The sequence below is a fragment of the Bubalus kerabau genome, chromosome 17, assembly GCF_029407905.1.
Source record: "Bubalus kerabau isolate K-KA32 ecotype Philippines breed swamp buffalo chromosome 17, PCC_UOA_SB_1v2, whole genome shotgun sequence".
Lineage (NCBI taxonomy): Eukaryota > Metazoa > Chordata > Mammalia > Artiodactyla > Bovidae > Bubalus > Bubalus kerabau.
Window position 1 is genome coordinate 29,850,663 of NC_073640.1, and position 9,362 is coordinate 29,860,024.

The window sequence follows — 9,362 nt, forward strand, 5'->3', positions numbered from 1 at the left end:
CTATGGTATTTGTCTTTCTCTTTCTGACTTGCTTCACTTAGTGTGATAATTTTAGTCATATTCATGTTGCCAGAAATGGTACTGCTTCGTTCTTTCTTATGGCTGAGTAATATTCCATTGCTATACACATACCACATCTTTATCCATTCATCTGTTGATGGACATTTAGGTTGTTTCCACATCTGGACTCTTGTAAATAGTGCTGCTATGAGCATACGAGTGCATGTATTTTTTTAAATGATAGTTTTGTTTGGCTATATGTCCAGGAGTGGGATTGCTGGATCATATGGTAGTTCTGTTTTTAGTTTTCTGAGGAACCTCTATATTGTTTTCCACAGTGGCTACACCAACTTACATTCCCACCAACAGTGTAGAAATGTTTTAGGGGCAGTTAGGTTAAATACAGACTATCTGGTTGTTGTAGAAATAGTCACATGCAAAAGGGAATTTACTGTTTTATAATTTTCAAACCAATCCACTAAGATGTATTTATTGCATATTCATAGTGTTTCATAGCCTTTAGTCACTGGGAAAAAGGATAAAATAAATATCAAAAAGGTGACTACCTGACTACATTTGAGAGTTTTTATATAGCAGAGTCATAACTCATAACACATTAAAGGAATTGACACAACTGCTTCTGTAAAGTCAAACTTTCTGGAATTGTTCTAGAATAAATATTAGCTAAAAATTAACTCAAAAAACTCAGAGCTCTGACACCAGGGAGAAAGGAGAATGAGATTTCCAACAAGTATACTAGGTCAGTTAGATCTGCAATATGGTGGTGGCTTGAGAGTGAGATTTGAGGTAAGAAAATTCTGAATTTTAATCCTGGCTCCATTGGACAATTTGACCAAATTATTTTATCAATAAATAAAGGTAAAATATTTACCATGACATTTAACTAGAGGTGTGTGTGTGTGTGTGTGTGTGTGCTCAGTCATGCTGACTCTTGGTGACCCTATGGGTTGTAGGCCACCAGGCTCCTCTGTTCATGGGATTGTCCAAGCAAGAATACTGGAGTAGGTTGCCATGCCCTCTCCAGGGGATCTTCCAAATCCAGGGATCGAACCTGCATCTCTGTTTCTCCAGCATTGGCAGGCAGGTTCTTTACCACTGCACCCCCTGGAAAGCCTGTTAGATCCACTGCTGCTGCTGCTGCTAAGTTGCTTCAGTCGTGTCCGACTCTGTGCGACCCGGTAGACGGCAGCTCACCAGGCTCCCCCTTCCCTGGGATTCGCCAGGCAAGAATACTGGAGTGGGTTGCCATTTCCTTCTCCAATGCATGAAAGTGAAAAGTGAAAGTGAAGTCGCTCAGTCGTGTCCGACTCTGTGCGACAAGAATGTCTTAAATGCTCACCTAGCAATTGCTTGAGCAATATTATCTCTCTAGTGGAACAGAAAAGGCCAAACATAAAAATCTGACTCTCCTCAGCCATTTTTCAGCACTGATGTAAGCCTTTTAAGTCAGATCTGTCGAGTTTCATGTTCCTACCTCTGAAGCTGTTGGGGATGACCTAGAGAAAGGCAAGTTGAAAGGCAGCTATCAAAAGTGGGGTCGGGGGCTTGCTGCGCATGCGCAGACGGGCCGGCGTGATTAGTTGGTGCGCCCGTGGCAAAGAGCAGCATGGAGGGGAGTGGTCCCTGGAGATGCCTGACCTGTTCTGTTCTGTTTTGAGGAGTGGCCCGCGGCGCGACAGAGCAGGCCAGGGACGGTCTACACCTGAGGAGGACTACGGAACAGTGCCGTACCTGAGGTAGGACACCCAAGTCAAATGGAGGGCAGCCTCACTGAACAACCAGCGGTGGGTGTCACCTGTACCGGAGGCAGTCACCGAGTAGGAGCAAGTACCTGTGGTAGATTTCCAGGCAGAACTGAGACAGGTCTTCTTAGCTGAGACACCAAGAGGTCATTAAAGCAGTATCAGAGTACCCAGGTAGCTGATACCAACAGGAAACAGATCAAAACAAAGAGGCTTCTTCTACTATTGGAAGCTTCTGCCCCAACTTGCAGTGTTTGGTGGAGAACCTGCATCATACCTTAATCTGTAGGCTTCCTTAGGTCTTAAGGATTCCGAAACTTTCCTGTGGACATCGAAGTTGGTGGAACAGCAATCGTGACTATGGGAAAGAGGTGCAAAATGCTGCAGCACATTGACCACAGATGAGATGTGTTCAGCAGGATGGTTGGATCTTCAATGGCCCTTTTAAGGGTTTTGGCAAGTAGGTGAACTTGATCCTCTGTGACTGCGATGAATTCAGGAAGATCAAGGCAAAGAATTCAAAGCATTCAGAGTATGAAGAAAAGCAAGTTTGGGGTCTGGTGTGGCTGCCCGGGAGAACTTGGTTTCCATGTCTGTGGAGGGACCACCCTGTAAATTTCTCAGGTACCACTGGCATTTCTCAGGTACCATTTACTGGTGATGCTGGGGGTTGGTAGAGCTGCTGGCAGAGGTGTTCCAGCTGGTGTTCCAATTCCCCAGACTCTTGCTGGATTAACAGGCCCTGTCCATGGGGCCGGTGGAGCCGTCCCAACAAGTCATGACCCCACAAGGAAGAGGTATTGTAGCCGCTGCTGCCACTGCCAGCGTTACTGGACCCCCCACTCAGTATCCACCAGGAAAGGGGGCTACACCCACCCCTGTTGGTCGAGCAATCCCACCTCCAGGAATTATGGCTTCTCCACCTGGTATGGGTGGTGAAGAATCTGCCTGCCAGAGCAGGGGACATAAGAGACACGGGTTTGACCCCTGGGTCAGAAAGATACCCTGGAGAAGGAAATGGCAACCTATTCCAGTATTTTTGCCTGGAGAATCCAATGGACAGAGGAGCCTGGTGGGCAGCAGTCCTTGGGGGTTGCAAAGAATCGGACATGACTAAAGCAACTTAGCATGCCACATGGTATGAGACCACCCACAGGCCCACCAGTTAGGCTTCCCATACTCGAGGGATGCCAATAAGCTTGCCTCTGTTGGAATGAGACCCTCCACCAGGAATCAGAGGTCCACCTCCACTAGGAAGGTGTCCACCAACACCCTAGGATATTATTGATCATTCTTAGTCTTTTTTTTTTTTTCCTGCAGTGTATCTTGTGAAATGTGGGCAGTACTTGTAAGCTTTGGTCCCCTCTGCTGCATTAATGTAAGCTAATGCATAGAGTCATTAAAAAAAAGTGGGTTCAAAGGAAGTAGATGAACTTCATCTAGAAATTTCAGAGATTGATTGGGGATTGAGACAGCTATGAAGAGGAAAATTGTGGACCTAAATAGAGAACCAAGATTAGTAGGTCAGAGGAGACAAATAATACTAGATACCAACTCTTAAATTTATGGACCTCAGACTGTATACCAGGTGCTCTTCTAATCACTTTGGTTGTATTAACTCAATGAATCCTTTCAACAACTTTACACAATAGATACATGATTCCCCAATGTCTTCCCTGGTATCATCCCGAAAGGAGACCTGGGGACTGGGATTTGTAGTCAATCCCATGAAAATTATCTCAGATACTCTGTCTTCTAGGGCTTCCCAGGTGGCGCTAGAGGTAAAGAATCCGCCTGCCTTTGTAGAAGACATAAGAGACACATGTTCAATCCCTGGGTCAGGAAGATCCCCTAGAGGAGGGCCTGGCAACCCACTCTAGTATTCTTGCCTGGAGAATCCCATGGACAGAGGAGCCCAGTGGGCTACGGGCCACAGGGTTGCAAAGAGCTGGACACAGCTGAAGTGACTTAGCAGGCAGGCAGGCACTCTGTCTTCTCTGAGGGAGTGGAGAAATGGAACAAGGAAGGAAGGAAAACCAAATAAATTTTTATGAATTAGTGGTGTCTGCCATGGGCAACCAGGGCTCCAAATGCCCCTGGAAATCCTGTATAATCAGAAGTGTTCTGCTGAAGGACAGAGAAGATGGAGATTTTATCGATCATCTTTTGGGGCATTAGTTCCCAGGCACTGTCATGTTACCATATTCCAAAAGCACCTTCAGGCAGAGAAGCAGTCCTTGGTAATATAAGGAGCTGCCGATGGTGTCAGAGCAAAGACAGCATCTGCTTCCTTGAGTTCACAAATGGGGAATGTGGGACACAAAGTTAACATCATTCAATTTGCTTTATTATAAACCCATCATTGGATTTATTATAGAAATGATGATCACTGACTGAAGCTAGGTTCTATACTCTGCCTGTGTTAACATCAGTAACCCAGTACAGCTGAAGCTGATGAAACAGAAGAGTAGAAAGACATCTTACTCATGAAATCCATACCCAACACTGAGACACAGTTCATTGGTTCATTCATTCAATGATTTGTTCTTTCATCCAAAAATTTGTTAAGTTCCAGGGTAGAGAAGGCAATGGCAACCCACTTCAGTACTCTTGCCTGGAAAATCCCATGGATGGAGGAGCCTGGTGGGCTGCAGTCCATGGTGCCGCTAAGAGTTGGACACAACTGAGCGACTTCACTTTCACTTTTCACTTTCATGCATTGGAGAAGGAAATGGCAACCCACTCCAGCGTTCTTGCCTGGAGAATCCAGGGACAGGGGAGCCTGGTAGGCTGCCATCTATGGGGTCTCACAGGGTAGGACTGTGAGACTGAAGTGACTTAGCAGCAGCAGCAGCAGCAGGGTTGAGTTCAGTACTGTTCTATGCACTGGGGATGGTGCAGGGAGAGGAATATAAGGAGAACAATTATGACCAGATTTCTTTTGTCATGTAGCTGGCATGTTATTAGAGAGACAAAATAATTATTTCAAATGACACTAAATACCTTGAATAAAAGGGACATCTATGTGGCTAGTTACAATGCTAATAGTCACTCAAAGCACCAGGAACTTTGCCATAATTGCTAAAGAAAAAGGAAATTTCTACTTTTTACCAGAATTAGACTCCTAAATATGATACTGAGGACTGTGTAGTTAGCAAGTGGATGGCAATACAGCAAAGAAGAGGTGGATAAAGAAATTGTAAACACATTGCCAGCGGGCCTTGGTGCACACCTGCCCTGATTAGAATGATGAATTGTGATATTTCAAAAGGAAGAAAGTAGTTGTGTATATTATTCTTTATCTTTGCATAAAAGATTAAAAGCAATCATCACATATTCTGTATCATTCATTCTTAGTGTATTGAATGTGTGCTCAGATGTGTGATAACTCTAGTTTAGGGATTAAGAACTTCTTTAGAGCATGCTTTTTTTTTTGACCACCCTGCTTAGCTTTCGGGATCTTAGTTCCCTGACCAGAGATTGAACCCAGGCCCTCAGCAGTGAAAGCGTGGAGTCCTAACCACATGACTGCCAGGCAATTCCTGGGGCATGCTTCTTCCTATGCGCCAGGAATGTTGTTTGAGTTACATATTGTAGGTCATACTTGGAAACTAGTCTGTCGTGGGATGTTTATAATCAAAGAGTGCTCATGCATTCCCTCATTAGTTTTATTTTTATTCTCATATTTACTGAGTGCCCGTATGGGGCAGGTATAGTGTGGGGCACTGAAATGAGCAGGAGAGACATGGTAACTGGGACTCATGTTCTAGTGGGGGAACCTGACAACCCGTAAACAAGAAACTGATCAACAAAATTGCTAACAAGCCCCAGCAGGGTCCTCCTGCCCAGTGTTGTTCAAGCCAATAGAATGATACTGAGTTTGGTCCAGAAGCAGAGGAAGGTTTTACTCTCTGATCTGAAAAATGGAGAGGTGTGAGCTCTTGCCCTCTGAACGCTAAAGAATTGATGCTTTTGAACTGTGGTGTTGGAAAGACTTTTGAAAGTCCCTTGGATAGCAAGGAGATCAAATCAGTCAATCCTAAAGGAAATCAACCCTGAATATTCATTGGAAGGACTGACGCTGAAGCTGAAGCTCCAATACTTTGGCCACCTGATGCGAAGAAGTGACTCATTGGAAAAGACCCTGATGCTGGGAAAGATTGAGGGAAGGAGGGGGAGGAGGACTGCAGAGGAACAAGTTAGATGGCATCACTGACTTGACGGAAATGAGTTTGAGCAAGCTCCGGAGTTGGTGATGGACAGGGAAGCCTGGCCTGCTATAACACGTGGGGTCGCAAAGAGTTGGACAGAACTGAGCAACTGAACTGACTGAGCCAGGAGGAGGACGAGATCTTGCTGGTCTGGCGCAGGTATGCTGCTCATGCTCCTGGTAGAGTGCAGCGCCCCAAGCAGCGTCTCTGCACTCCGCCTGCCGCCACCATCTTGAATCTCAGTGCGGTGTGCAGCGCTTCTGCACAGGGCATGTGGAGCCCAAGTGTCGGGTACAGCATTCTTGCACTTGGAACTTCGGTCCAAAAATGTCGGGTACAAGACCTCTGCACGCGGCAGCCAGTGAGCAAGTGAAACTAGCACAAAGGAAACAGACAAAAAAAAGGTTAGGCTTTATTACCCAGCCTCTATTTTTATTTCTCGGGAATTATTAATGGGCTTCACCAGTGGCAAGTCCCTCCTCTGTCTTTTGTACTCGTTGCAGAGGGGCATGGAAGGGTGCAGGTCCAGCCTCTGTAACTGCTGCCTACTGGTTTTGGGGCGGTGGTGTAACCCCGGGTGGAGAAGTGAACTCCCCGGCTATCTTGAGCTATGTTTGTTACCTGACCTTGGCCCTAACTGAATCCCCGAACGACGGCAATTTATCTAATCTTTTGGAGACAGAGGATGTTACCCAATTAGATGTGAGCCCCCCCCACTCTTGAGGTCCCTCTGAACTGAAGCACCCCTGGATTGGTCAGGGAGTTCTTTCCTGCTCAGGTTTCCACTGCCAAAAACAGAACTGAGTTTGGCGCTGGCGAGACAATCTGTTCTTGGATGGCCAGGGAATGGAGAAGGGGAGCTCATGTCTAAAGACACCTGCTCCCCTTTAGCGGGGTGAGGGGCAAGTGCATCATCAGGAACTGGGGCAAAGGACAAAGATTTCCAGGAACAGCTGGTGCATTGGGTAGTCCCTCCCGCCCCCTTGCTCTCCCACAAATTGTGCTTCTGTGCTGTGCTCAGTTGCTAAGTTATGTCCGACTCTTTGCGACCACATGGACTGTAGCACGCCAGGCTCCTCTGTCTGTGGGATTTCCTAGGCAAGAATACTGGAGTGGGTTGCTGTTGTTATTTAGTTGGTAAGTCATGGATTGCCCTTGGAGTGGAGTTCTTAGTGTGGTAATGAAGCAAAGGTAACTTTTGGACTCCTCCAGGTTTCATCTGTGCAAGTGCATCCCTGAGGTCAAGTCAGAACGGATTTGGGGCAGTTGACCAGTGTGTAACTCTCAAAACATCTCTCTCTCTCAAAGTACAGCTGCAGAGCATCTCTGCCAAACACTTCGTATTATTGAAACAAACACAGAGCTGAATCTGGGCAAGTGTCCTTTAGCTCTCGGGGGCTGGTGTGGAAACATAGAGATCAACCAAGGCAAGAAAAGCAGCGAGCTTTAGCCTACTTTTCCCTCTATCTTGGATCTAGCCAGTTTGGTCTGGTTTTGCAGTGGGCCTTTGTGGCATCCCGTTGATAGAACACAATTAGCTTCTGTGATCAGCCATATGGCCTGGGTGACAAGGACACTGGTCGATTTAAGATACATGGCCCACATACTAACAAGAGCAGCATGTCTCAACTATCTCATTTATACTCCTCATGCCAGGAGCTACTGTGACCTCAACCAACCAATTACATGGGGCTTCTCTCCCATAATGAGTTCCCTGATGGCTTGACAGGCTGTGATTTAGGGAAAGAAGTTTGGCCCATGTTCAATAACTAGCCACCCATGGCTGCCTAGACCTCTAATAAAGCCCTGTTTCCACATTGTCTAATTCTTCCTTATGTAGACTGGGGGATAATTGGATGGATCTGGCCCTTGAGGTATAAGGGGTGGTTGCCAAGTTACTGGTTCTCAGGCCACCGTTTGGCAGTTGAGTCTGCCTTGTTTCCCTCAGCTCTGCCCCCCGCTGCCGCCGCCCTGTTTGGTGACCCCTACCATGAGTCACTGCCACCTTTTTGGAAGCTGTACTAGTTCTAAGGGTTTCAGTATGCTTAAGCCATGTTTCAACTGTTCATTCTCTGCAGTAACCACAACTCTTTCCTTCCAAATAGACCCTTGGGCATGGAGGATGGCCAATACACCCCGGGAGTCTGTGTAAATGTTTCAGATCCTCCCAGTCCTGAGCTCTAAGGATCACCCTTGAGAGTTGTCAGCTCTGCCTATTGGGCAGAAGTCCCTGGAGGGTAGGCTTCTGGCTTCTGTGACTTGGGTCTGGAAAGTTGTTACGTATCCTGCAGACTTCTCCCCTCTTTCATAAAACTTCTCTGATCTGTGAGCCATTCCTCTTCCATGTTTGGAAGAGGCTCACTTCCTAGGTTGGGGCAAGCAGAATAGATGGTGTCTATGGTTTCTGTACAGTTGTGCTCCAGGAGCCCTGTGGGTATCGTGGTGGCAGGATTTAGTGTGTGACAGGTTTTTATGGTAGCCACTGGATTGTCTGAAAACATAGTCTGAACTTGAATCAACCTTCTGGGGGATAGCTACTCTGTTCCCTTAGAACTTACTAAAATCCGAATCTTTTTTTAGATGAAACTTTAAAAAAATTTTATTATTTTTAAAAATGTATTTATTTATTGTGCTGTGTCTTCATTGCTGCACGGGCTTTTCGTTAGTTGCAGTGCACAGGCTTCTCACTCTGGTGGCTTCTCTTGTTGCAGGGTGTGGGGTCTAGGGAGCTCGGGCTTCTGAAGTTGCAGCTCAGTAGTTGTGGTGTACCGCCTGTAGCTACCCCTGGTGTGTGGAATCTTCCTAGACCAGGGATTGAACATGTATCACGTGCATGGCAAGTGGATTGTACCACTCCAGAAATAAACTTTATTTCATTCAAGTATAGCCAGTTAACAATGTTGTGATAGTTTCAGATGGACAGCAGAGGAACTCAGCCATACATATACATGTATCCATTCTCCTGCAAACTCCTCTCCCAACCGAGCTGTTACATAACATTGAACAAAATTCCCTGTGCTATACAGTAGGGCTTTATTTAAAACCTGAATCATAACGGAGTTCATATAGTGATTGGCTGACCAGATGTTAACTTTTCTGCCTCCTTGAGCAGGTTGTAATAGCAGCTACTTCCTGAAGCCAAGGAGGCCATCCCTTGGTGGCTGGATCTAATTGTTTAGAGAAATAAACAACCACCCGAGGAAAGTGCCCCAGCTTTTGAACTAATACCCCAAGGATGATTGTTTTTCTCTCCTGAATGTAAAGGTCAAAGAGTGTAGCTAAATCTGGGAGGGCTAGGGCAGGGGCCTGAAGCAATTACTTTTTCAGTTCTTGAAAGGCCCCTTTGCATTGTGAATTCCATTCAAAACGATCATCATCCTTTCTTTTG

At 46.1% G+C, this 9,362-nt stretch overlaps 2 pseudogenes; both read left to right on the forward strand.

Annotated features, from left to right (window-relative positions):
- Positions 1-1,575: 1,575 nt before the first annotated feature.
- Positions 1,576-1,917, forward strand: LOC129630607 (SNRPN upstream reading frame protein-like; annotated as a pseudogene).
- Positions 1,918-2,123: 206 nt separating this feature from the next.
- LOC129631511 (small nuclear ribonucleoprotein-associated protein N-like) lies at positions 2,124-3,040 on the forward strand (annotated as a pseudogene).
- Positions 3,041-9,362: the final 6,322 nt, after the last annotated feature.